Source organism: Pelmatolapia mariae, linkage group LG3_W, assembly GCF_036321145.2.
Source record: "Pelmatolapia mariae isolate MD_Pm_ZW linkage group LG3_W, Pm_UMD_F_2, whole genome shotgun sequence".
Classification (NCBI taxonomy): Eukaryota; Metazoa; Chordata; class Actinopteri; order Cichliformes; family Cichlidae; genus Pelmatolapia; species Pelmatolapia mariae.
The window spans coordinates 65,955,922-65,983,096 of NC_086229.1; the positions used below are offsets into that span (position 1 = coordinate 65,955,922).

At 40.2% G+C, this 27,175-nt stretch overlaps 1 long non-coding RNA gene across 1 annotated transcript; it reads left to right on the top strand.

Annotated features, from left to right (window-relative positions):
* Nucleotides 1-7,351: 7,351 nt before the first annotated feature.
* On the top strand, nucleotides 7,352-26,310 carry LOC134624737 (uncharacterized). The gene is made up of 3 exons (XR_010093639.1): nucleotides 7,352-7,410; nucleotides 23,124-23,483; nucleotides 23,722-26,310. It is a non-coding gene; the product is annotated as an uncharacterized LOC134624737 (long non-coding RNA).
* Nucleotides 26,311-27,175: the final 865 nt, after the last annotated feature.

The following is a 27,175-nucleotide window of genomic DNA, read 5'->3' on the forward strand; positions in this document are numbered from 1 at the left end:
CAGTTGACCAGAGAGTGCAAAAATGTATGTTTTCACTCAAACTTAACTTGTTTCTCTTTTAATGTAAATTTTACTGCTAAGATGAATGATTGTAAAAGAAAAGAACAATTTTCTTTAGAGCAAAACAATTCTAAAGGGAACATTTATTTATTTTTATTTTATTGGTATTTTCCTTAAATGTGTCAAATATATATTTTCTCATCTAAATGTTCACCGAGCTGTGAGCCAGGGGGCGGCAAAGTGCCTTAACATTGGTAGAAGAAGAAGAAGACGAAGACGAAGACGAAGACGAAGAAGAGAGACAGGAGGAAGGGGGTGAGTGAGTGGCCTTACGCTATGGGCGTTTATCAATATGCGTACTTGTGCGTACTTGCGTTCTCGTGTACTCGTGATACGTCATCAGTCGGAGACCAAGTACTGTTCCAATTCGAAGTACGCATCAAGCCGAGAACGCAAAAAAGTCCCGGATGTGTTCTCGCTCCGCCCGTTTTATCGAGCATGCATCGGTGTGGACTTGGGACAGCTATATATCCCAGAATGCATTTCGTCCAAAACTCAACAGCGGACTCCCGGCACATCATTTTCAACCCCCCCCGCTCGCGGTCTTTTCACTACTCAGGTTAAAGAAACTCCAGCAGCTGTCTATAGTATTGAGTGTCCACTAGAATAGAAATAAAAGCGTTCGTGGCCGTCCGATTGGCCTCCCTGCTGCTGCGGAGCCTGGGGCGGTCTGCTTGCCTCCACCCCGGGGGAAAGGGTCACATCTCTTGGGTCTGGGTGCCGTTTCCCCCTCTGGGGGCGAGGGTACCTGGACCCGGGGCATAGAGTATGTTTGGGGAGTATGATTGTGTGTACATGTCTATGTATGTCTATCCTTACGTTGGGTGAGTGCTGAGTGTTTGTATATGTGTGCATGAGGGTGGGAAAGCATGTTTGTGTCTGTGTGTGCCTGTTTGTGTCTATATGTCAGGTCGGGTCTTAGACTCCACCTCCCTGGGTACTCCCAGGCCCTCCAAGTGTGGAGGCCTATCTCCCCTCACCACACTCCCTGCTGGTAACTGATGCCCTCAGGGGTTGGTGCATTGGTGGTTCTTGGTGTCCGGGGCTGGGTGCTCAGGTATGCACCAGCTCACTGCCGGTGGCTACTTGGCAGGGCCTGGTGCCTATCGCTCGGTCAGGCCTCTTCCGGGGCAAAGGGGGCCCTCGGGCCTCCGGCCTCGGGGCCTGCAACTCGGTTCACTCTGGCACAGCTGGCTGCCGGCAGAGCCGGCGGGCACGCCAGTGCAGCCCCCTCTGGCTTCTGCTCCGTGGCTACTGGGTGACCCCCTCGTCTGGGGATCTCCTCAGCCCTTCCCAGGAGGGTGGCACGGATGCCCCTCCGGTGGTACTCCTTGGGCTCTCGCACTCTGGGGCCTCTGGATGTCTGGAGCCTGGATCTCCTCCATGCCTGCTTCATGCCCTGGGGGATGGGGCTATGGGCCTCCACACCCTCTAGCAGACTGTTACATGGGGAAACCTTTTGTATACAAGCGCGTTGATCCACACAGGTGTGCACACGGGTGTTCACTGTTCGTAGACATAAACTACACCTTTCTTAGCTGCTCTTTCAAAGCACATTGTGCGCTGTCTGTCCTGCGTGCTGCACAACAACTTTCAATATTTAGTATTTACTGCTGTTCACACTTAGCTAGATTAACGTGATGGTGTTGTGTTTAGTATGTTGCTTTGTCTTTGTTTGGTTTTTTTGCTTGTCTTCTCTTCTTTTTCTCTCAACAGGTGATCCAGGAGATTTTTTTTTTTTTTTTTTTTTTCTCCTCTCTCTTTCTCTTTGTCTTTGTAAGTGCCCTTTCTCACTGTCCCTTTTCCCTTCTGTTTTTCCTTTTCCTTCCTCTTTCTTTCTCCCTTTCCTATCCCCCAGTCATGTCTGTCCCATCTGTAACAACTGAAAATAAAATAAATAATAACAACAAAGTTTGATCAAATGGACCAATACGGCAATGCCATGATGATCCATTTGGCAAAATAAATCCATTTGGTATCCTTGTTGGTCTTCAGACAACAATTCTGACGGCTAAAGAACCAAATGGGACAGACAAAAAAAGAAATAAAAGCGTTCTAACATCTCACCTGCTTGTTTGTATTAAGGTATGTACATGTACACTATTTTTATTAATAGAGGTTTCACTACTGAGGTTAAAAATGATATATAAGTCACTTAGATCACTTCTAAATGTTAATGTTTGGTTTATTTCAGTGTTTTATTTGTTCCTGAGTAAACCGGTTTGGCTGTGATTAAAGTTAAGCTTCATAACATGTTACTCACAGTTAAATTAAGAGGGGACGGCAGTAAAAACTCCGGACCTGTGACATCATCACGTACGCTGGTGTTCCAATTGTACATATCGCGAGTCCGTGCTCGCGTTCTCGGTGGGTACGTATTCCCGTGCGTTCTCGGCGAGTACGTACTCACCGAGATAAACGGCCTATGATTCAGTACAGCAAGGGAGGGGGTGAGTGATTCAGTGATTCGTTCAACTCGTTTGAGCTGTGAGCCAGGAGGGAGGGGGTTAGTGAGTCCTGAGTGATTCGCTTATGCTACGATTCAGCACAGCAAGGGAGGGGGTGAGTACCTCAAATGTGCTGTTAGCATGCTAGCTGAGCGATGCTACTGTGAACCGAGGAGCTATTGTCTTGATGTGAGCTTCTACTCAGGGTTTTTTCTTCCAGTTCACAGCAGGAATGTTTTTGTTAATAAACTGGCTGTTGTTTATTTCCCCACAATTTTAATTATAAGCTAGATATATTTCTACTAATGGAATTAGTTTGCTAACAGCAACAGGGATGAGTCAGTGAGTCAGCTGCGCTTGTGAATCATGATTCACGAGTCAGTGAAGTGATTCTCGAGTATTGAACGATTCTTCCTGTGTGTCATGAACTGACTGTGTGCAGGCAGGTGAGGACCCAAACGCTAAACTCACAGAAACAGAACTGAACTCAAAAATTACTGCTTTACTGCAGGTTTAACAACGATACAGAACTATACTGGGAATGATAAACTGAGGAAACACAGTTGAAATCACACAGCTTCAGGGATGAGACATCAACAACACAACACTAAGCATGGAGAACACAGGGCTTAAATACAATAGGCAGTAACAAGGAAATGAGACACACAAGGGGAGCACGGCTGTGAGCAATCAGACCTGATGAGACTGAGGGGAGCAAAACAGAATACATTAACCTAAGACGCTGACCTTCAAAGTAAAACAGGCAATCATCAACAGATACAGACTCAGGGGAAACAGAGACATGGGACAAGGGAAGGCACAAAGACACAGAACAGAAGGAGCTCAAAATATAACCAGAACCTAACCCCAAAGAACATGAAAATAAGAATTAATCTAAAACAAAAGATAATAATAATCAAAATCAAAACCACTGAGTCACACAAACTATAGCACTCAGGGTGAAAGGTGGGCGTCACACTTTTACACATCACCAGTTTTTCACATGTATTTTGAAAAGGCGGTAAAACTTTCATAAAGTCACCAAGCAAAGAAACTAAGAAGTGAACTAAACCAGCAAATATTTCAACTAAAATGATTAGCTGATAGTTTCAGCTCTGTGGGCTCAATGTTTGAGGTTGTTAATTTAACTTTAAATTACTGTGTAAGCAGTGTGGACCCTTTGTGATTTGTATCTGAGCTGGTTCCCAGTAAGGTCTGAACTGGGACTGTGTGTGATGCAGAGAGGTGGAGATTGGAGGTCTTGATTGAACTACAAAGCTTGTAATCATGTTTCCTGTTGTTTGAACTGTGTGTGTTTGTGTTCAGACAGGCGTCGTCTACTCTTCACTGAAGTAATCCATCAGTCCAACCACTGACGTCCAGCTGCTGGTCTCTCTCTTCTTATCTAGACAACTATGATATTTCTATATATTTTACCTGGAGTTTTCAAATTCAATTTTCCTGTAAAATCATCAATAATAAACATTTGTTAATGTCTTTTTCGCCTACAGTAAGTTTCCCTGTTATTTATTATTTAAAATATAACTCAGACAACTTGTTCTTTTCCCCCCAGCAGCTATCAAGTTTATCTACATTAAAAAGCTTTTATTCTGTGTTATTCATGTGGTTCTGTGGTTTCCCCAAGATGTCAGGTGGAAAATGTGACTTCTTCCGGTTTGGTTGTGGCCAACAGAAAAAGATCTTTTCTTTGTAGAAAAGAAAGAACAAGCACTTAAAGCACAGCAGCAGAAAAAATGCAGTGGCTGGAAAACAAAAGAGAACATTTACCTTCATGTTGTAAATTACACAGAAACCAACCAGCAGCAGATGATGTGGGAAAAATTTTATTTTGATTAATTAACTCTATTTTAAGAAAAAATAAATAACCCAATACTTTAGCAGCAGCTTCTTAAATAGTTCTTTATGTTTATTATTATTATTGATTACTAACACTACATTTTTAAATCTTGTTCACTTTTTGAACAACAAATTATTATTGTTCCTCGACCTGAGATACATTCACAGTGTAACACTCAGAGCTTTAACATGAACCCAGAGAGCTGAAGTGTTTAGAGATGAACTACAAACTGATGAACATGTGACTCAGACTGAACTGACTCATCTCCTGAACCAGTTCAGAGACCCTGGTGTTGTTACACCTCAGTGTAGCGTCAAAAGAAAGTGATTCACAAATGAAGTCTGCTGCCATCTACTGGTATAGAGGGCAACAGAGCTGGAGCTCAATCCTAATACTGTGTGATAGGATTGATGCTTTGATTTTATCCCCCAAGTTCAGCATGTAGCCCACTGAAATCTGTTAAAAAAATATATTTTTTAATAAAAACAAAACAAAATATGCACTATAGAAAATGTTATTTATATCATTTCAAATAACAGAAGTTAAACCAAAGCACTTTAGAGTCAGAGTCTTGGTCTCTAAAAAAAGTTTTAAAATACTTGAAAACCAAAAATATGTGTTAACTAATTATTGTGGTTAAATTCACAGTGGTTTAGTGGTCAATACATGTTTTTTGAATTTACAAATAGATGATGATTCATCTCATAAATCGTGATTTATTTCCCTAACATAAGTTGCCTTTAGAGCTGCTGATTGGTTCCCCATTTAAAACTGGCTGTTTTAAAAACCCTTGTGCCAGCAGTTGTTCTCATGGCAGCAACTGGCAGCAGCAGACCTGTCCTTGGCCTCCAAACCGTCAGTAATCAATTTTGTGTGTCTTTTGAGAATAATTAGATTTTGCATGTAGTGCTGAAAATACTCTTTAGTCTGGTTTTGTTTCACGCAGAGTTAGGTTGCACTTCTTTGGAATAGCTTGTTTGTTTATTATTTTGGCCTTTGTTCAGCCCAGAGTTAATGCTTTCAGTTTTGGTGTTATTAGTAGCAATAAACCTCACCTTATGTTATATTGGCTTTTGGGTCTGGCTTTGGGGGCTGAGGCAGAGACACCTTTTTTAAACCTTATGTTGGTCCTCCTTGACAGGGACGTAAGATTTAACGTTCAGAAATCTATCAGATGACCACTGAAGTAATTTGGGTTTAAGTGCCAAATTTAATATTTCCCATAATAAGAGATGGTGATCACTGAATAATGAAACATTTCTCCTACTGATCATTTTACTTTTTTTCCAGATGAACAGTTTCTGTGATATTCTTATTAAGGTAAATAAATTATTAAAGTGGCAAGATCACTATGTATATTTCACTGTATTTGGTGCTACAAGGGTGGAGAAAGTCTTTTAAGCAGTGTGGGTCTGGATGCTCCAGTGGGTCATGAAGGTACTACAGGTGGGCCACAGTAAAAACTGAAATTCAGGTTGAAATTAGTCACAGGTGTGTTAAATTACACATTCATCTGAATGTATTTATTTATAGAAAAAGTGAATTAAAAAATAAAAGGTGGAGAGCTTGTGACATCACTGACTACTCTGACCTATATTTACTGCTCTGTAAGAACAGATCTTTATTGTCACTGTTACAAAAACAATGAAACATATTGAAGTTTGTGTGTCAGTGGCAGGTGGGTCACACATTGACTTTAACACTTTGTGTATGATTAATTAGATTGAAGATTAAGCCTTGGGTGGAGTGTGTGGGATTTTCTGTTTTTTGAGTGGGAGGAACACCACTCTTGTTTTTTGGGAATTGGTGACCTAAAATATTTTCAGTTTTAGTATTTGGACTTTGAGTTAAATAAAGAATAATGCAGCAAATGTTTACACAGTTGCTTACAGACAGAGATTATTATGTAGGTGCAGCTGTCTGCTCAGCTTTGCACTTTTTGATGGACTCAAAGAGATCTGAAGTTTTCTTTTGCCCTTTACAACAAATCTCACATGTAGGAAATCAAAGGTCTTTGTTGGTTTTAAGTAATTAGAATATATCAAAGCTCAAATATTTTATGGTTATGTATTTGTTCATTTCAAAGAAATACAGATGTGCAAAAATCCCCTGAAACACTGTTTCTGTTTTATTTCCAGTCACTAATTCCAAAGTGTTTACTGTTAATCTGATGACCAAAAACAGCTTCTTTTTTCTGTTCTCCCACTTCAGCACAGAGAAAGGAAGTGAATATTCACAGGTACACACGATAACAAGAATCTTTGAAACCACTTGACAAACAGAGAAATGATAACAAAACAACAGACACATTTTTAAAAATAGCTCCGTGTTTAGGTAGATTTTTTTTCCTCAGATGATGAATGTACGTAAACTGTACACACTAGCAGGAAATGAACTCACACAGAGTCCATCTGTACCAATAATACTCACTGAACCAGTTTGACCAGTATAGTGATGAACACACAAACACACACACACACATGCAAACACACATATACTCAGTGCTGCTGATGATCGGATGATTGTAATCAGTAAAGTATTGATCTAACTGTCAGATCATTCTGAGGTGACGACTTCATGAAGAGTTTTCACTTCTTTCTGAGACTCTCTTCTCCACAAACTCAAAGCTGACTTTAAAGATTCCTCCAGATGTTTTCAGAGTAAACACTATCAGATCCATGTGTTATTGTTTTATTATTTTCAGGAAATGTAGGCAAGAATAGATCTTTGCTGTAACTTGATTTGAGCAGCCACATATCCCACGTAGTCAGCATTCAGTTTACTGAGAAAGCACTTTGCAGCCACTACTTGTTTCTGTTTCTGTATTCACAGACGTTCACAGACTTGGCAAAGTTTTGTCTGTAGACACTGACAGCTGGAGTGGGCAGTGTAAAACTGATTAATTTTGATTTTTAACTAATTGGAACTTCTTTCTGATTTAAATTTGTTTTTCAACCCTGAAGATGTTTCCTGACATGATTGTGGTTATGAGCCGATGACGTTATGCTGAGAAAAACTACCAGATGGAGACAAGAACAGAATAAAGTAAGTGGTTTTGATCACAGTCAGTGTGTTTAAGATTTTTACTAATATAATGTTTTTGTTTGTTTTCTTTCATGAACATTTTTTTTCTGCATCTATTGCTGTTGTTTCATTTGCCAAGGAGGTTATGTGTTTAGTAGCACTAGCATGTCTGTCAAAGTTCAATAAAACTTAAAAGTTTGTTTGTATTGACGTGTACCAGCTTGTAGGGAATAATATCTGGGATTCCATATATCATGTTACTTTGGACCCCTGACCTTTTCTTTAAGGTCTAATGAGGACAATTTTTTCCCAAAAAATAATTTTATCTTTAAAACTTTGAATAAATGTTTGAATGTTTGAATTTACATTTAGGGAATTATCCTGGTTCATAGTATTATAAGATAATATCAGTTAGACATATGCTGTGATATAATATTATATCTGATTCTTGTTGCACTACAATAATTTCTATACATTTAAAGAGAACAAAGAAAACTAAAGGAATATATGAAAAATGCAATGCTTTTCCCATAAAAGTAAATACTGCCCAGACAGAGAGCTTAATTCTCATATGAGGTTTTTGAGTTGTGTTTGTACAATTAAATATAAATAGTGTATATTTTATGAGCCTAAGCATGTTAACATGGAGTTTTATTGTTATTCATTAGAACAAGTTGATGTAAATTCACAGAGTGCAGTGGAAGTCGTCTCCACATCTACCTGTGTCAGTGAAACAAGTCCACTTCCTGTTATGGTCACACCTTAGTTTGCATTTTTGAAATTTGTTAATCAAATATCTGAGCGTACAGTGGTTTCTCTGTGGCAAGGTCACAGATCTGGGTGTGTCTGTTTAAAACAGCAGTTCACAGGTCAGTTCAGTCAGTTTGGTACAGAGGAAACTTGTTACAGATCATCTTTACAGTTTTATTTGGAAACATTTACTTTTGTAAACCAGATCTGTCAGAGATGGGGTGAGGAGTTGAGCCATCCGGGAGAGGCTCAGAATAGAGATGATGCTCCTCCACATCAAAAGGAGCCAGATGAGGTGGTTGGTAGGGTGCAAGATGATCAGAGCTCATCCACCCTATTCCATTTGACCAGCTGCACGCTGTAAACCACGTCTGACAGTCTGCACAGTGCATTGTTCAACCCACTGACTCATCAGTTTGGGAGAAAGGCCATTCTTATTCTCTGGGCAGTAGACTCACACCTGCTGTCTACATGCATGGCCTTTTCTCCTGCAGCGTGTATCATAACTCAATTCAGCCAGGAACCTGCATCAAAGTCAGCCTGTCTGTCATCTCATGTAACTCCCATAACTGTTCTCAGAGATTATGGAGGTAGTCCAATCTGGGTTCACTGGACAACTCTGTCTCAGGGAGAAGCCCGAATACCAGGTCTATTGGGCTACAGAGGTCATATCCAAGCTTTCCAAACAGTGCACTCAAGCACTTTTTCCATTAGTACCGACTCAGATTGGCTCGACACGACCCGATGTGGTATGGCTTACCTCCACTCGATGGTGGCACTCGATTTTGCTGGAAAAATCGAGTGCCACTATCTTATAGCAACATGGCCAAAATTCTATCACATCACTTGAATGCAACACAAATGGCACAAGAAAGGTGGACATTGATACGATGTTAAACCTATTACCTGGTCTGTGACTCGGGGAACACAGTGTCGCTTCTGTACAGCTATTTCCCACCTTGCTCTTCATGGTGAAAAGGGCATAGCTTTTCCATTGGTCAGTGGTAAGGGGGAATAGGCCAAGTATGCCCACCCAAGTCATTCCACCTGATCCTGTTCCAAGGAGGCATAGGAGCATTGTGACGGTCCCTTCTGGACAGTGCAAGCAGTGAACATAGTGCTCTAAGTCTTGGCAAAATTCTGACCAGTAGAACTTGAACTGAAGTCTTAGTAAAGTCTTGGTGACTCTGAAGTGATCCGTCCTTACCAAACCATTAAATCGCTGTTCAAAGCACTATGTCTTTTTCTCCCTCTCTCACCACTGACACTCCCAAAACTTTGCCACATGTTGCCATTTTTTGTTGTTTCATCTAGTGCATTTTCCCATCCATAGTAAAGAGTCTTACATTTTTTTCTTTCCTTTTGAAAATGATTTTTTTTTTATGGTTTCTTCAATGGCATTGAAGTCCTTGACCAACCATGAGAAAAACGATGCCAGGCCAGGGAAGCACGGCTCTGCAACATGTGAGAAATGAGACAGTGCCCACCTTCACTGTGCTCACCTTTGCAGGGTCAGTGGAAAACCCTGCAATGCTGACAGCATGACCAAAAAAGGATGTCTCCTTTTGGAGGGCAGAGACAGATGTGGTGTGCATCCCCAGTGTCAATGTCATTTTGTACCATTAGGGATCTTTTACTTGCCAGAGGTAATGGCACTCTAGCTTTCTTACACTGGATGAAACCCCAAAACATCTTTTGTGGTGTGAATTTCCACAGCCTTAGTGCCCAGATAAGGGCAGTTCTGGTCATGTCCACCATAGCTTTCTATTTTGCCAGCGGGTCTGGATCAGTGATGCATTAATCTTGTTTATTGGCTAGCCAAAACTTCTATTCAACATTGCAGAAGATATGTTTTTTCCTAGCATTCTGCAACATTCACCAGTGACTGTGGTAATATGGACCTCTGGAGGCTTCTAACTCTGTGGTCTTGGGTCATTAGTACCAGGAAGAGTTCTAGAAGAGTGTGGAAACCAAGGAGAGTGTGGACCCCGTGGAGCCTCTGAAAACTCCTCATATGGTGCCATTGATATCACAGTCCAGATACATCTGTCTTACTCAGATGTGACTTAGTGGGGGAGGAATGGTTTCTGAGAAGTGGCAGTTCCTCCATTGTGCTACCCCACCCCATTTTCATGATGGCTGTGATGCTGAACATTAGCTGCCGAACAACTGTTCAGTTGGACAGCCATCTGCACTTGTAAAAGGCAAGTCTCTTGTGGCATAATGTGGCACTTTCATGACACCTTGTCAGGAAACTTCTGACGGAGGTATTAGGGACAAGTTTTACTGTCCCCCATAGTAGACATTTATGGGGATGTGCTGCTCTCTGAAGCTGCTGTCGCCAGGGGTGAGCTGGTTGCCTGTGACCTCGGAGAATGGGGCTTTCTCAGCTAGTTCTCTCCATCTCCCACAACTAGGCAGGGGTGTGAGGCTCTGTCAGGTAGGTCAGAAGAATCTCCCCCTGGACTACCTGTTAGTGGAGGTAGGTCTCTCCTCTTGTTTATTCAAGTGCCATTAATGGCTTGTCGATGGGTGATAAGTTCCTCCATTTCTCTCATGTCTTCTTCTTTTAAAATCGTTACCAACTCCTTATCCCACTGATGACACCAATGTAGCGAGCTGAGGAATCACACGGTATAGAATGCACAATGAAACACTAGAGCTTCAGTTAGTGCTCGATTCCTCCACAACAAAATTGTAAGTCGAAAAAACACAACAACATTGGTAGGAAAAAAACAAAAGAGCTGCATAACCATAACAAATGCAATAGACACACTGTCCTTAAACTCAAGAAAAACTGAATTAAATTTGAATTTAAACTGAAAATGTTACTTTAATTAAAATGTGGATAATCCAACAACAAAATCAAGAAGTCCAGAAAACCCTGAGCAGCATATATCGAGCAACTATGAGGGCTGGCCGGTTGGTTAGCAGCAGAAACAGCTTGACCGGCATTGGTGATGGTGACAGGGTAGATCAGGAGGCTTAGTCAGAGGCCAGCAATGGTGAAAAAGACTTTGATGGCATGGCCAGAGGAGGTGACAATGGATGGCATCAGTGGAGTTGAAAAGACACCTCGGTTGGCTTGGCTGGGCACTGATATCACAGATCTAAACCATCCATCTATTTTGTTCTGCTTATCTGGGCGGGACTTTAGGAGGCTTACTCCAGGCAAACAAGGAGGCCAAGGCTATAGTTCTCCAGAATAGCTGTGGTTTTATGGAGGCAACAGCTAAATGCTGCCTCCTACATAGTGCAATGTCTATATTTTTATAGGGAAAACATTTTGTCCTTTAACATTGTAAATAACATTTACAATATTGGCAAGGGACTCATTAGCCACAATTACACTATATAATGAAGTAAGATAGAAACAAGGTTAACATAATAATAATAATAATAATAATAATAATAATAATAATAATAATAATAATAATAATAATAATTTATTTACACTCACCTTTAAAGACCCTCAAGTTCACCTTACATTGTCTAAGGAGCTTGGACTTCTTTAAGTTGCCTGAAGATGTTTGACCTCTCATCTGGGAAGCTTCTTCAGTTCTAGGGTCAAATGGTGGAGAGTCCCAGATTTAAGCCCTGTGGAAGTGTCCTCCCAAGAGGAACAATGGATCCCTAAATGATCCTCTACCTAATCACACAAGCCAAGGTGTGAGAATAGGTGTAGGTCACAATCAGCCAAGGTTTCGGGTGAGCTCATTCTGAAACCTAGCCCCACCCTATCATGTGATTTCTTGAGGTCAAATGGCCCAGGATCTGAGTGGGCATTAAGGCATCTGGGGATCTCAAAAGTGGATTTTAGCAGAAAGTTGGTATCATAAGCCATGGCCTCTGTTCAAAGATGGTCGCTCACAGTGGACATAAATGGCTTCTTTCACTCCTCTTTCAAACCATCTGTCCTCTCTGTCCAAAATGTGAACATTGGCATCCTCGAAAGAGTGACCTTTGACCTTTAGATGCAGATGGACTGCTGAGTCTTGTCCTGTGGAGGTGGCTCTTCTATGTTGTGCCATGCGTTTGTGAAGTGGCTGTTTGGTCTCTCCAGTGTAGAGGTCTGGGCATTCCTCGCTGCACTGTACAGCATACACCACATTGTTAAGTTTGATCTTCTTTTCTCTGTATCTTTGCTGACTTGATGGTAAAATAAAAATAGACTAATATGGAATCATGATTAAGGGTATGCAGTTTTGAATAGATGGGTTTTAAGATGCAAAATAAAAGTGAAGAGAGAGTTTGTGATCTGGAGATCTGTTAGAAGTGCATTCCAAGTCTCGGGGCAGAACAAATAAAGGCTCTGAGTCCCATTGTAGTCAGGGAAGCTGAAGAAGAGTGTACGAGGGGGTAAGTACATATGGACAAGATCAGATAAATATGGAGAGAGCAAATTTATGAAGCGCTTTGAAAGTAAGAAACAGGATCTTCAAATTGACATGGAGGTGAACTGGAAGCCAATGGAGCCGTTTAAGAACAGGTGTTATATGTTCAGTTCAGATCTAATTCAGGATACAATACGAGCAGCTATGTTTTGAACTAACTGCAATTTGTAGAGAGATTAGAGAGGTAGACCATAGATAAGGGAATTACAGTAATCTGAAAGCGATGTGACAAGAGCATTGACAAGTATGGTGGTAGAGTGGACAAAGGCAGTTAATATGAAGATGAAAATTAGACGATCGAGTGATATTTTTTATCTTTGCTTTGAAGGAAAGAGTGCTGTGGGCTGTGGGTTTGGAAGATAAGTGGAGCTTGGTGTCATCTGCATAGCAGTGAAATTGGATGTTATATTTTTTGAAAATATTACCTAGGGGTAGGAGATAGAAAACAAAAAGTAAAGGACCCAGGACAGAGCCTTGGGGTGCACTGGAATTAACTGAAGGAGACAGTGATCTGGAAGTAAGCAATTGAACAAACTATGAGCAGCCAGAGCAATATGAGGTCAACCAGGTGAGTGCACTATCATTGCTTCCAGTAGATGTTAATCTATGAAAAAAGATGTGGTGGGAGATAGTATCAAAAGCTGCTGTAAGGGCAAGAAGAATGAGGATGGTGATGAGTCCAGAGTCAGCTGCAAGCAGAAGATCATTTGTGATTTTTGCTGGAGCTGTTCCTGTACTGTGTAATGAATGGAAGAAAGACTGAAACTGTTCTTAGAAATTACTTCCAGTGAGATGTCTATGAACCTGTGCACTCACATCTTTTTGATAATTTTGGCAAGGAAAGGCAAATTTGTGATAGGCCTGAAGTTATTTAAATTGGTAGGGTCTGAACCATTCTTGTCAATATTGAGTTATCATTACAGTTTTAAGAGAGGATGGAGCAGAACCAGAGATAAGAGAGGAGCGTATGGCATTCAGAATCAACGAGCCAAGAGAGGGGAGTGAAAGTTTAACAGGATTAGTGGGCAGTGGATCAAGTTTACATGATTGTGACTTACTAATATTAGAAGATAATTGAATTGTTGTAGGAAGTTCAAAACTAGATAGAGAAGTTGACAGAAGATGACAATAGGAGAAAAATGCAGGTTGAACACTTAACTATATCACAAGAAGAGGATAATTGTTGAGGAAGATCCACAATTTTGGTATAAAAGAAGTCCATAAATTTGTTACAGACTGCAGTAAAGTGTGTGTGTATGGCAAAGGTATCTGGAGGTTAACAATAATGTGTAATGTAGAAAATAAAGTACGAGTGTTTCCTTGAGCAGACTTAATAATAGAAGTGTATTAAGAATATTTAGCATGATAAATAGCTTCTTTATAATGTTGTATGTGACTGAGATACATTTCCTTATGAATAGTAAGTCTGGTTTTCCTGAAGAGACATTCCAGGTGATGTACACCAGGTTTGAGTTGGCGAAGTTCAGATGAGTACCATGGGGCAGAGCGAGAGAAAGAAACTGTTCAAGTTTTCTGGGAAGCCAAGGAGTTGATAAGTCCATTATTATAGAGAGATACCAAGTCGTCTATGGAAGCTGAGGCTTCAATGGATGGTAAATTATTAATGCCATGCAAAGAGCTGACAGATCAGTGCCCCTAATATTTTTTAAAGTAATTAAGCAGTTTTGTTTATTTTTGTACAGTGGAAGACTAACACTGATCTGAAAAAGGCACGTCCGATACAGTACAGTTCTTTGGGGTGACTCCAGTACAACAGACAAGATCCAAAATATGTCCTTTAGAGTGTGTGGGAATGTCCATGTACTGGTGTAAGCCAAAATTGTCCAGACAGGATATGAAATCACTTGTGGACAGAGATGGGCAGTAATGCGTTACTTGTAACGCGTTACTGTAATCTGATTACTTTTTTCAAGTAACGAGTAATGTAAGGAATTACTATTGCAAAAACGGTAATTAGATTACCGTTACTTTCACGTAGGAACGCTGCGTTACTGCGTTACTAAAGCCGTGAGTTTTTTGCAAGAATGTCTCATGACAGTGACGTAAGCGAGTGCGACGTTCGTGACAACAGCTGTGTGCAGATCAACAATGGATAATATATCGAGTGCGGGAGAGAGTATGAGCGTGCAGCGTTTAAAGCGTGGAAGTACTGACCTTACTTTGAATTTGATTCCATAAAAAGTGACAAAAACATTAGTGTCCGTTGTGCGTGGGAAGAAAACTTCTTTTTATAGCGAAAAAACCCTCTAAACTTCCAAGCAAGCACCGAGTGCGCTACGACGTAATGTGAAATTCACAGAGAAACTCGCGGAGTCTTCAACTGACCGCCGCGGCACACCTGCACCAGGGTAAACCTCCGCCTACCCCACTCCTGCTTTATAGGTGAAAATAGAGCAACAGGACCGCTGAGTCTTTGATTTTATTTATTTTCTGCTGTGTTTTACTTGCATCTATTTGAAAGAGTGAGTGTAAACACAAAAAATATTTTATTTTATGTGCTGGAATGTGCAGAAAATAGGTTTAAATGTTAAACAAATTTCTTCCAGTCAGAGAATGTTGCATATAATTAAGTTTTTGCTTGATGCATAAAGTTAAAAGATTTAAAGTTTAAAGTTTTAAAAACAGACTTTTCCATTTGATTACATTTTGTATGATGGATTATGCAGAAAAAGTAGAATTGGGCTGAAAGATCTATCGCTTTATCACCTATTCAGGTTGTAAATCGTGTTTTTAAAAACTAACTAAGTAACTAAGTAATTAATTACTTTTGAAAATAAGAAATCAGTAAAGTAACGGGATTACTTTTTGGGGGAAGTAATCAGTAATTAGTAACTGATTACTTTTTTCAAGTAACTTGACCAACACTGCTCGTGGATGAATTTGATGTGTTGTCCACGTGGACATTAAACTCTTCCAGCAGTAGTTCATTTGGACATACGAGCAGAAATTCAGCAAGTTAGAAAAATCAGTTAAAACGTCAGCGTTGGGTTTACAGCAACTAAAATTGTGGGAATTGGTTCATCAATTTGTATCATCGTGGATTCAAATGAGGAATTGCCTGTAGCAGAAAGAGAAGATACCTTATACCTGCTGTTGTGTAGGATCACAAGGCCACCCCCATGTCCCAACACATGGGGTTGGCAGGTTTAAACAAATCCAGGCAGAATGGTAAGATTGAATTCGGAGAAATCATTTGGATGCTGTCAGGTCTCCACTGGACAAAGAATGTCAAGTTTATTATTATTAAGAAGATCATAGACAAGAGGTCCCTTGCTGGAGAGCGATTGGGCATTTAGCAGTCCAGTGGAGATGGGGTAGTCACCACTAGAATTTGCAAGCTGACCTGGCCAGGCTAACAAGCCCACTACGGTCAAAAGTCTGTCCAACAAGCTTTCTGGTGGAGCAGCAGTGAGATGGCCACAGAGATGGTATCAGGTTCCTGCTGTCAATCCTGTAATTCCGTATGGATCCGCAGTGGACATACTTTCGACGCGGGTGCCAGGCAATGTCCGGGTAGAGCAGTAAAGCTGACGGAAGGGCCAATATGTGGTAGAAGTGTAGATAGAGTAGTTCTGATGCAGTATACCTCAGAGTAGAGGAGACGGGCTTGAGTATGGATTGCAGAACAAACGCAGCGAGAAGAGGCTGGAAGAACAGTTTTGATTAGGGTGACCATATTTTGATTTCCAAAAAAGAGGATATTTGGCCGAGTCATGAAGAATTTTAATAATACTGTTTGTTTAAAGAAAATTTTAACATATTTAAAAAATGCCTTCTTTGTGCGGTTAATGAATGGTGAAATAAAAAATGCCATATAGGCTTTTACAAGTCAACAAGTGCAAAAAAATAACTTAAAAACCTCTGGAATTAAATAATGTTACAGAAATAATACCTCATCTGTATAAGAAAAATTATAGCTGTGTTAAAGTCTGGAAATGCTTTTTTTGTTTGTTTGTTTTAAACAACACACTAATGCAATCCATGAATCTGTAGCTATTTTGATACTTCACAGTATGAAATCTCAGTGCACCTTCTGCTGCAGAACAACAGCATCCTCGTTTTTCCCAGGTGTAACAAAGAACTCAGTTAACTTACTAGATGAATTTTCGCCTCGCACAGCCTTTTTATGTTTTTCTGTGTCCATGTAAGCAACAAGACCTCCTGCACCTTTGTTAGACACACAAATGTTATGTGCCAGCTCTGCACACAGTGCACTACGCCTCCCATTTATTCCGACCGGGATGGTGCGAGGGAAATTTCTTATGCAGTTTGTCTGAAAAGATGCACTTGCGCTTTGGCATCTTTTGGCATCTTTTCAGCACGCCGCTCCGTGGTAAGTCCTGTCTGTGAGAGCGGAACAACCACTTACAACACAGCAGTTCAGGGATGACGTTGCACATATGGGTCCTCTGTAAGCGTAAAGGAAAACCTGGGCATTTTCATCCATCTCGAAAATCCCCTTGGACAGAACGTGAATTACTTAATTACTAACATTGGGAGCTTTTCCTCTCAGTACAAAGAACAAATTGTAAAGTGCAGGGGTTTTTTTTTAAGAATTTGAGTTGTGTTCACAGCTTGAGTTTGATGGAGTCTTTAAAAGTTTTGTTCAAATTTGGGAATATTTAGTCAAATCGGATGCTTAAGAAAATAAAAACATCTGTTTTCTTAGAGCAGTTCACATTTTTGTACATTTCTTGATAGTGTTACAGAGGAAATGCCCAAAGCCAACCCTTAAAAGTGCAGAAAAAATGGTTAATGGAATCAGAAGTTTTAAAGAAATCTACAAACAGCACAAAACTATCATTTCAGATGAGATATAAATAATCAATTGGGTCTAATACTAATCTTATATGATCAGAGATATACCAACACTTCTGTTAGTGTCTCATCACTTATTAAAGCTACCTTCATTCTATGAGCAAATATTTGGGCAAAAACTTTCTAGTCTAGAAAGCTGGGACAGCAGTCAGAAGAGTATTTGAGGGCTTCATTTTTATATATTTATATTTGTGTACAGTGGAACAATTTTGATCTCTGGTCTTTAGCATGGATCTGATGATTGATGGATGAGAGAGGTTACGGAGATCATTCAAGAAACACTCAGAGCTTTCACCTCTTTTCTTCTGACTCACTTTTTGATCGTATAGCTCAGCGTACCTGACGTCACTCTAATGCGACTACCTTCGATACATTGAATCGCAAGTGTGTAGTTTCAACGAGCGGTGGCTAAAGGACAAATATTCTTAGCTTTGCTTAAACTTTATATTTAATCTTTTTATTATTTATTTGCTTATTTACGACTCAAAGTCATAGTCTTTTATTCACTGAAAACACCATCAGTTTAGGATATTTAGAACCAACTTGATGTTGGATCAGTAGAGCTCGAGAACACGGAAATGTTTGCTGTAACTGCGTCACTCCGCTCAACTTTGCTGTTTGTTGGTGTCTTCATGTTTGCATCCGCAGGTGAGGTTGACAAACCAAATGTTGTTTCCCCCTGAGATCAACAATGAAAAACGTATAAGTGTGGTTTACATTTTGCCAATACTTCCCAAATAATTAGTTTCATGTTGATTCCATTTGTTTGTGTCCGTGAACGCATCATGAGGCTGGGTGGAGTCTGTACTTGTTTTATCGTAGAGTTAGCATGTTTGCTATCTGTACTATTGCGGGGACTGTCCATCTGCCTAAAGTGAGCTCTGTTGTTGAAATAGTGGCAGTGCACAGATTATGTGCTTTAATCGGTCTGTGGGGTCTGTTGTTGGTGGTCTGTCTGCCAGCCGGGGAGCAGAGCGAAGTGCTAACATACAAAAAGCTCCCGAGTGTTAAAAACAAAGACAAGTGTCACTACAGTCACTGTCTGTGCTTTTCGTGCTTTAATTTTTGATCTTTGAAGTTTTTCAGGTTCTCTTGTTCTTTGTAAACTCTGCTATCACTTCCTGTTCCTTTTCACCTGCCAACCAATGAACATTCAGAAACGGCCTACGTCATCTGGCTTCCAATGACGTACAGTCAGTCTTGTAGAAGTGCACCTGAGTACATCTGGGGTGGGTGACCCTCCTCAACCAAAAAGTGGATGGACAGATCTGTGGGACAATAAAACTAGATTAGTGTGTGAAGACTTGTTGGAACACTGCAGGATAGAACCGACCTAAATCCTCTGTCAAAATAACTGCAGGAATTTGGCTCACATATGATGAAGCAATTATCATCTCCATCATACTTGTTAGATGAGAGAAGGCAAAGGGTTGCAAAAAAGGGGTGCTTGGTAGGAGTGCTGTACATATGATGGTGCAGGTTAATAAACAGGTGGATGTGACAGTGAGACTGTCAACATCTGAAGAGTTCACTATAAGTCTTGGCTTCTTGGCTTTTGACTTTGTCTCCTTATCAGCGATTATGAAGCAATATTGTTTGAGTGACGACACTTATCCACATATGTTCTATAGATTGGCATCTTGAGGCATCATTGCAGTAGCCGGAGGCTGTGGTGAAGCAGGAGGAACAGGCTGCACTAATAAAAGAGGAGTAAAGACCACAGGAATTGTAGATGCAGAGGGCTGTAAAGGCACAGCTTCAGATGTAGTTAATGTAGTTGATACAGAAGAGTCCGCCTGTTCTTGTTGTGCTGCATGCAAAGCCTGATGATAAGATGTAGGTGAATCCCTTGTGGCCGTTGTTGGACTGGGAACCAGAAAAGGGTAACTGCACGCTAGTTGAGGGAGACTACTGTAATGTGGCTAAAATGCAGCTTTGTGGCATGAAGGGTAGGACAGGTGAGCACTCTGTGGATATGAATTCAATTTGACCTAGTCCATTTCCACTTAAATTAGATCAGCCTTCAAGCTCTTTCATCTTCTGGTTTCTTGTCTACCAACATGCATCCAGCCACTCCCATCTATCATCTGGACTACAGGATATCTAGCGGTTTTCCCCAGGCTATAGGTGTCACTACGCTAATTAGTCTCAGTGGAGATGTTCGCCTTATTGTGCTGATTACAAGACAATGACAAGGGAGGTTAGGTGAGTTTAAGGCTATGTCCACACGTACACGGATATTTTTGAAAACGCAGATTTTTCCATGCGTTTGCACCTTTCGTCCACACGTAAACGATGTTTTTGGTCACTGAAAACGGAGATGTTTACAAACTCCTGCCAGGGTGGAGATTTTCGAAAACTCAGTTTTTGCATTTACGTGTTGACGAGGAAAACGGAGAAAGCGTCAAAGGTGTGCGGCTTTTTTGACGTTACAAGGGCGGACTTACAGAAAATAATGTTACTGTTAATTTTACTCTCTGCAGTGTTTAGATGCTTACATATACACATAAAGTTACTGTCCCTCCACACATAGGACTCAGTTCTGCTTCTATGCGCCATCTTTGTTTACTCTTTCCCACCCAGGCTTCTAGACTTCTGATTGGCCAACATTTCTACACTGTTAGGAATATATCGCCACCTGTTGCTTTGGCATGTTCCTAGCAGCGTTTTCCTTCATTTTTAGCACTTACATGTGGATGGGATTTTTTTTAAAAACGAAAACCGAAAATTTCCGTTTTCAAAAATACCCGTGGACGTAGCCCAGATAGATTTGAAAACGGCGTTTTCATCGTTTTCATCCACGTCCACACTAGCGTTTTCAGACGTTTTCACAGAGTTGTGCGTCCACATTGAAACGACCAAAAATGCTTACATTCAAGTACTGTGCATGCATGCCGTTTATTTACTTTCCGAAACGTCGCAGCAAAATGTTGAAGAAAAGCAAAAAAAAGAGTTTTTTAAATGGACTAACACTGAGGTGGAGTTGTTGCTGCAAGTAACACAAAATTGCAAAAGCGAGTGAGAATTAAAGAATTTGAAGAAAAGCAATCTGAAGCATGTACAAACTGATATTAATCTTTAATAGGGCTGTCAACATTCAGAGCAAACAAAACAACTGCTGTATAATGCCCTCCACTATCTTGGTTTAATTGGTCACGACTGCATCATATGACTAATATGCGTCATCGTCTCAGTGTGGACGGGAGGCCAAAACAGAGAGAAAACGATGCGTTTTCAAACGAAAACGCAGCAACGTAGCCTAAGTCCTCCAGGTGTCTGGAGATGTGTTACATCATAAATCTCTCTGGGTCTAGTCAAAGCACAGTTTGTCTACCTCTGGCTTTAAGGATCACTTCTGAAAACTGCATTGAAACGCTAGTGTTTACAAGTCTTCTGTAAGAAAGACTGCAGCTACCTAAGAATTTGGGTAATTGTCTTTAAAAAGTCCCGGAGACACGTTAAGCACTGTTTTAATCCAGTCTTAATCCAGCCATGACTGAACACATTATGTTATAGCGTGTGAGTGTGGGCTCCTGGAAAAAATAAATATTGAATATTGAATGAAATATTATTGGGTGGACAATAATATGACCTTCTGCTGGGGTAGTATACGCTGCACAAGCAGTATTTCACAATCTGTCCACAAGAGGGCGCTGTAGACCATAAATTTGCCTCCATTTTGTGAGGTTTGCAAGTTTTCCAGTAGTAGCGCACAACTATGGCAAAACTACCAACAGCTATAGAGTAGAACAGGCATTTAACTTATTGTTTTTACAGCGTGATGCTATTAAAATAAACCACAAAAGCAATCTTACTGACATAATATCAGGAGTTCTATAAATAATCAATTAAAGAGATATTTAATCTTAACATTTGCAACCAGTTATAACCAGCATCTTGATACTTAAACTGGCAAACGTATAACATTTACAGATTTATTAACATGCAACTCAATCACAAAAACCTTTGTTACAGCGGTGACACTGTGACCGCTCCATTAAGATACCAGCTCTGCTGCAGAGTGCTGCTGACCACCAGTATAAAGTTCCTTTGGGTGTGCTTGGCATTGTGTTTAGACATCACAAGGCTAAGTCAGAGCAGGGAGATTTACACAGTGTGTGTCAGTGTGATGTGTTGTAGTGTCAGGAGTCACTATACAGCTACAAAGCTTTTTGTTCAGGGTATACAAACAGCTGTAGCTCCATAGGCAGCATGCAGAGACTCACAGTGTCTTATAATGAGAGGCTGCTTTCTCTCACACATTATGTTCACTTATTATCAGCACGTATGTTTCTATCGCTCTGTGATCAGTGAAACATCAGTGATTTTGATCTGGTTATTTAGGTAACAGGGTTTGTCAATCAGTTTTAGCTGCATTGTGTTAATTTGCAGCTCTGACACTTGGCCCCTGTCAATGCACGTGAGACTGATGTGAAAGGGTCTGCAGAATCTGTAGAGAACGTTATTTATTGTTCAGCATTGCTGGTTTGGTGGTGTGTGAGTGATGGTCATGGAGATCATATCCACTGACGGATGCACAGACCTCTGCAGGTTAGTCAGCAGCACCCTGACTGGCGTTAGGTATCAAGAGGAATTCTTGGACTCACTGTCAGACCCTACACTGGTGCAGTGGGTCCTGGGTTTGTCCTGGTGCACAACAATGCCTCATATGGTGAGAGTATGCAGGCAGCTGCTGGAGGAGCATGAAAGAATTTATACTGGCCCCACGCCTTCCTGCTTAATCCAACAGAACAGCTCTGGGACATTATCTTTCACTCCATCTGACTTTGCAGGAGCTCAGTGTTGGATATGGGAAATCGAGTGTTTCTTGTTTAGTGCCTTTCTACTCTGAGGACTCAAGCCATTTTATACAACATGCCTCATTCACCCATTCATATTTGGCATGCCCACTAGAGCAGCCAGGGATCAAACCAACAACCTTCCAATAAGATGACAAGCTTCATCCCCTGACCCTATAACAACCCATATGGAAAGAATTTCACCAGGACACAATCATTAGGAGCATGCCCTGATGTTGTCAGAGATCGATACAAACATGTGGAGGTCATACAAACTACTGAGTACCATTTTGAGTTCATACAATTAATTTTGGGGGTCTTTTTTTAACTTCAGACTTCTGCAGGTTAATAACTTCCCATCATTTTGTTCTTAACACTTTACCCAAAGCATATCAGTGTAGATGTCAGCTTTGTTTATTTCCTCACTGCGATCTGATGTGTTTTAAAAGATTTTTTAATATCTTTGAGCAGTATATTTAAAAAACAGCTGCTGTTATACACAATGAGCTCTTTGGTTGTTACAAACAGCACTGCTTTAACCCTCTGAGGTTTCTACTGAAGGCGATAAGTAAATTTAACCCTGTGCTATGGAAATATAATATTCAGGCTTTTTGAAAAATGCTTCAAACTATAAAAATGAGAGAAAAAACACAAAAACAAAAACAGAAAATACACTTTGGCTTCAGCAGGAATAGAATTAAAGTTAGATCTGCTGAGGGTGGGTGTGCAGTGGCACTAAATGTGCTAGCAGCATTTTTCACTTTAATGATAGCTGGAACAAACAGTTTTTTCCTCCTCTTAAATTTCACTTACTGTAGCTCTGCAGCACCTTTATCTCCTCATCCTCTCAATGATAACAGCTCTCATTTTGTTCAGTATCACTGAACACAGCACTCTCAGTGTGAACAATGTGTAATATAACCTCTCTGCTCTGTGTTGTTTCCTCTTTCAGACCAGAAAAACATCACAGCTGAGTCTGGACAGAACATCACTCTGACATGTCGAGCTCCAAACAACAACATCATCTTAGGTGTAGAGTGGAGCAGAGCTGACCTGGGAGATAAATATGTGCTTTTTTATCGGAATGAGCAGTTTGATCCTGATGGTCAGCATCCGTCTTTTAAGAACCGGGTGGATCTGCAGGACAGACAGATGAAGGATGGAGACGTGTCTTTGATTCTGAAGGATGTGACGATTAATGACACTGGAACATACGAGTGTCGTGTCAAGGCAGAAACAAACCGTAGAAAGAGAGCTATTTTGGATGTTGATCCCATCAGCATCATCACACTGAGTGTTGTTGATCCTCCAGGTGAGTGAGTAGAGTTGAGTGAGTGTGTGATCAGAGGTGAAGCTGCTTCCTGGTTGTTGATGTTTGTTTCTAAAGATGTTGTTGATGAGACTTTGTAGAAAGCAGCTGGTCTGAGTGATGTGATCAGAGTGCAGTAGATAATGTCTGACAGCAGTTTGAAGAGGAAATGGATTCTGTTCTGTTCTTCACTCATCACCTACCTGACAGCTGACACCTCACACCTGTTTCTCACCTGCAGGTCAGACAGGAGGAGACACAGAGGATGGAGGGAAGGAAGATGGAGGGAAGGAGGATGGAGACATAGAGGATGGATCTGTTGGACTGAAAGTTGGTTTATCAGTTTCTGCTGTGCTTCTTGTTGCTGCTGTTGTTGGTTTTGTGATCTACAAAAAATGTAGTCAATCCAAACAGACAGAATTCATGCCAGCAAACCGATGATCTACAGCATGGAAATGGCTCAGTGACTCATACAGAGTCAGAGAAGCCTGCATTGCTAAATCAAACAGAAGGATAATGTGTGACTAAAAAACCAAAAACAATTATGTCCAAGTAGAAAACCAGAAGAATCACATGTTTCCAAAGAGTTTTTCCAGGATAGACGATGGTTTGATAAATAAGCTGTGTTTGGGCTGAAATAACGGAGGAGTGAACATCAGTTCTCTCAATATTTTCACTTTGCCTCAAGACTGAAAAAAGTGATTATAAAACCAAGAAGAACAGTTGAGGACAAGGAGCACCAAATCTGTCCAAGTTAGCTGATCATCTCAGTGTAACATGTTGTGTATTTTTCATTTACATCTTGTTGTTTTGTGGAACGGTTTGATCATTTTTTCAAGAAAAGAAAAGAGAGAACTTCTTAAAATAAGTGAAATATATCATTTTTTTTCCAGAAGGTGTTCAGTTTGACTCAACTGTCCAAAAAGCTCAACATCCACTGATATAAAAATAACTGTTTGTTTCCCCCAGTATTCATGAATTCAGTGTCTTATATGTTACAGAATCAGAGTCATTGAATGTGTTTAATCTTCAGGTTCAGCTGTTTGTAAGATCAAACTTGTTCTGTGAAGTTTGAAGCACACAATGTATTGATCAGTTGTTACAGTATAATTATACTTACTTTCTGATGGGGCTGGTTACATATTTTCTTTAATGTATTTTTTATACTTCATGTGAGTTCATTACTAATGCAACTGCAGCAGATAGACAAATGAAATTATTTATTGTTTCGTGTTAGCTTAAAATAAAACGTTGAGTGGAAAGCTGCATTGATGTGCTCTAAACAAAATTAAATGATGTTACTCCTGAACTAGAATGTGATTGCAATGGAGAACAGAGGAAAAAGGTATGGAAGAGTTTTAGGGCCACATTAAGAAAAAAAGATTGTCAATTTCAAGAAAAAAGTCAAACTTCCTTAGTCTTCAAAATGACCTGTTCTGATGACTTAGTGAAAGAAATTAATCAGTCATCTTGTGATACAACATAAATCTGAGAGGAATTATGTTCTATCACATGTGGGTGTAACCTTCCCCAAGCCTTTATCTGTCCACTGCTAGCTATTTCATTTTATACAATTGTTGGTCTGACCACATCTTTCAACACCATCTTTTCAAAGTCCTTATACTGATCACCACACTGAAAATGAAGGAAAAAAAATAATAATAATAATTTCCTTCATTTTGAGTAAAACTGATTCTGAAATATGATTTCACTAACTCAGAGAGTATAGCAATCATAGCAGTTTGTCTTGAAACAACTGTAATATTCATATTTTGACTTTAATGTTGAAATTTTGACTTTATTCTTTAAATGTGGCCCTAATACTCTCCCGTAGGTGGGACCAAGGAAAGCACTCCAACTACACACAATGGCTTTCACGTTTATATTTGTTGTACATATTCAGAGTAGTTCCTGTTAACCAAAGAGTGGATTTGTCAGTCTCTGTGACCTCATAATCAAATCACTGATTTTCACTGATGACATGGTGGAGGAGGTGTCAGGAGCCTCCAAAACTCAATGATAGAAAAGTTTGTACCTCTAAGTTTGTTGTTTTTAGAGCCAGAAGTGGCTAAATTTAGAAGTGTGGGTGAAGTGCTCATTCATCCACTAGTGTTGCTAGCTCTGTTCATCTCTCTGAAATTATTTATCTTCCTCATCGTCAAAAATGCAAAATGTTAAGTTTATATGTTGGTTACACATCAAGTATGAATCGATAAAATTCTGAATCTTATACTGTTTTTACACATGTTCAGCACCAGCTTTGTTAGCAAGCTGCACGTGAACTGTTTGGGTGCATCATACAGACATACTTCCTCTCATTTCAGAGTTTGTACAGACTCAGCTTTTCTTTATATCTCGTTTTGTACTCTTACAAAGGACCCATCTCCTAGTACAAATAAAAATACATTATTATTGTACTTTGCTAAAATTGTAAGGTATCCGTACCTTATGTGCATATTTATTTTTTTGGCTTTTATTTTCTACAATTTAGCATAAGTATTTGTACTTTCCTCTCATTACAGGTTCAAAACAAACTTGTTAATTTTGTTTTAACACATTTAAGGTAAGTTATTATTTTAGGTCAATGCTGGCCTTCAAGTATCAAACTGATATGTGCCTAAAGAGGAACACATAACAGCCAGTCCTAATTGTGTATCAGTTACGAGGGGTTATCGGATAAAAGGAGATGAAAGAGATGAAAGCAGATTAATTTTTTTTTTTTTTTTTTTTTTTTGTGGCAAAACTCAATAAAGAGGGCAGATGTCCAGACACAGTAGTCGTGATACTTCACTGCACAGGTCTAGGGAGGAGAACCGGGATCATGCCACCGTGTCAAGAGTCTCATCAACAGTGGGAGAGGATATGTGTCTTTTTTTCCACTTGATTCAAGATTCTGAAATCTTAAATTATATCTTTAAATTACAAAAAATGAAAATGTATATTTTGCAAATGGAATAAGTGTTTTGTGCCACATTAGCACATCAATGTATTAACAGAGCACTGGAAAATGACCAAAGTAATGTAAACGGAGTAATTTATCAGAGTAATTGAACGGAGTGACCGCAGTAGTGTAAACGGTAATGTACAACATTGGCCAGAGGTACGTAAACATAAGGAAGTGCCCGGGGCTGCATTGTGGTGAGGGGCGGCATCACGGGCATCGGCAAAAAAAAAAAAAAAATGCTCGTACTCATGCTGCACCGACATCATGCCAGCGCATATTTGGAACGGCATAGGCACCGATCAGTTTTCCATTGCCAATTTGCTGGGAGAAAGGGCGCCCTCTGTTTGCGAGGTGCGCCTGCTGCTTGCGGCACAGGGAGGAGAGGGCGGGGCGGCGGGGGATTCACTGGCTGGCTGGAGATAATAACTAATAACATCTAATAACCAGCTCGCAAAATAAAACAAAGTAAAAAATAATATAACAAAAATAAACCAACAAACAAGAAAACAGCAGACATTATGATACAGACTTATAATTTGCACCGACGTTTTTTCGAAATTCTATATGCGAAAAGTGAGCGCGAGAGCCCTCGGTGCGCCTGCTCGCTGCTGAAGTCAAAGTAAACTTTATTGTCATCTCTGCAGTTTATAGAGAGACGAGAGGACAAGGCTCCAGTTACAGCAGTGCAATTAAACAAACAATGTATATAAGAAGAGTAAGAAAATAAATATACACTTTAGGACCAGGGGTA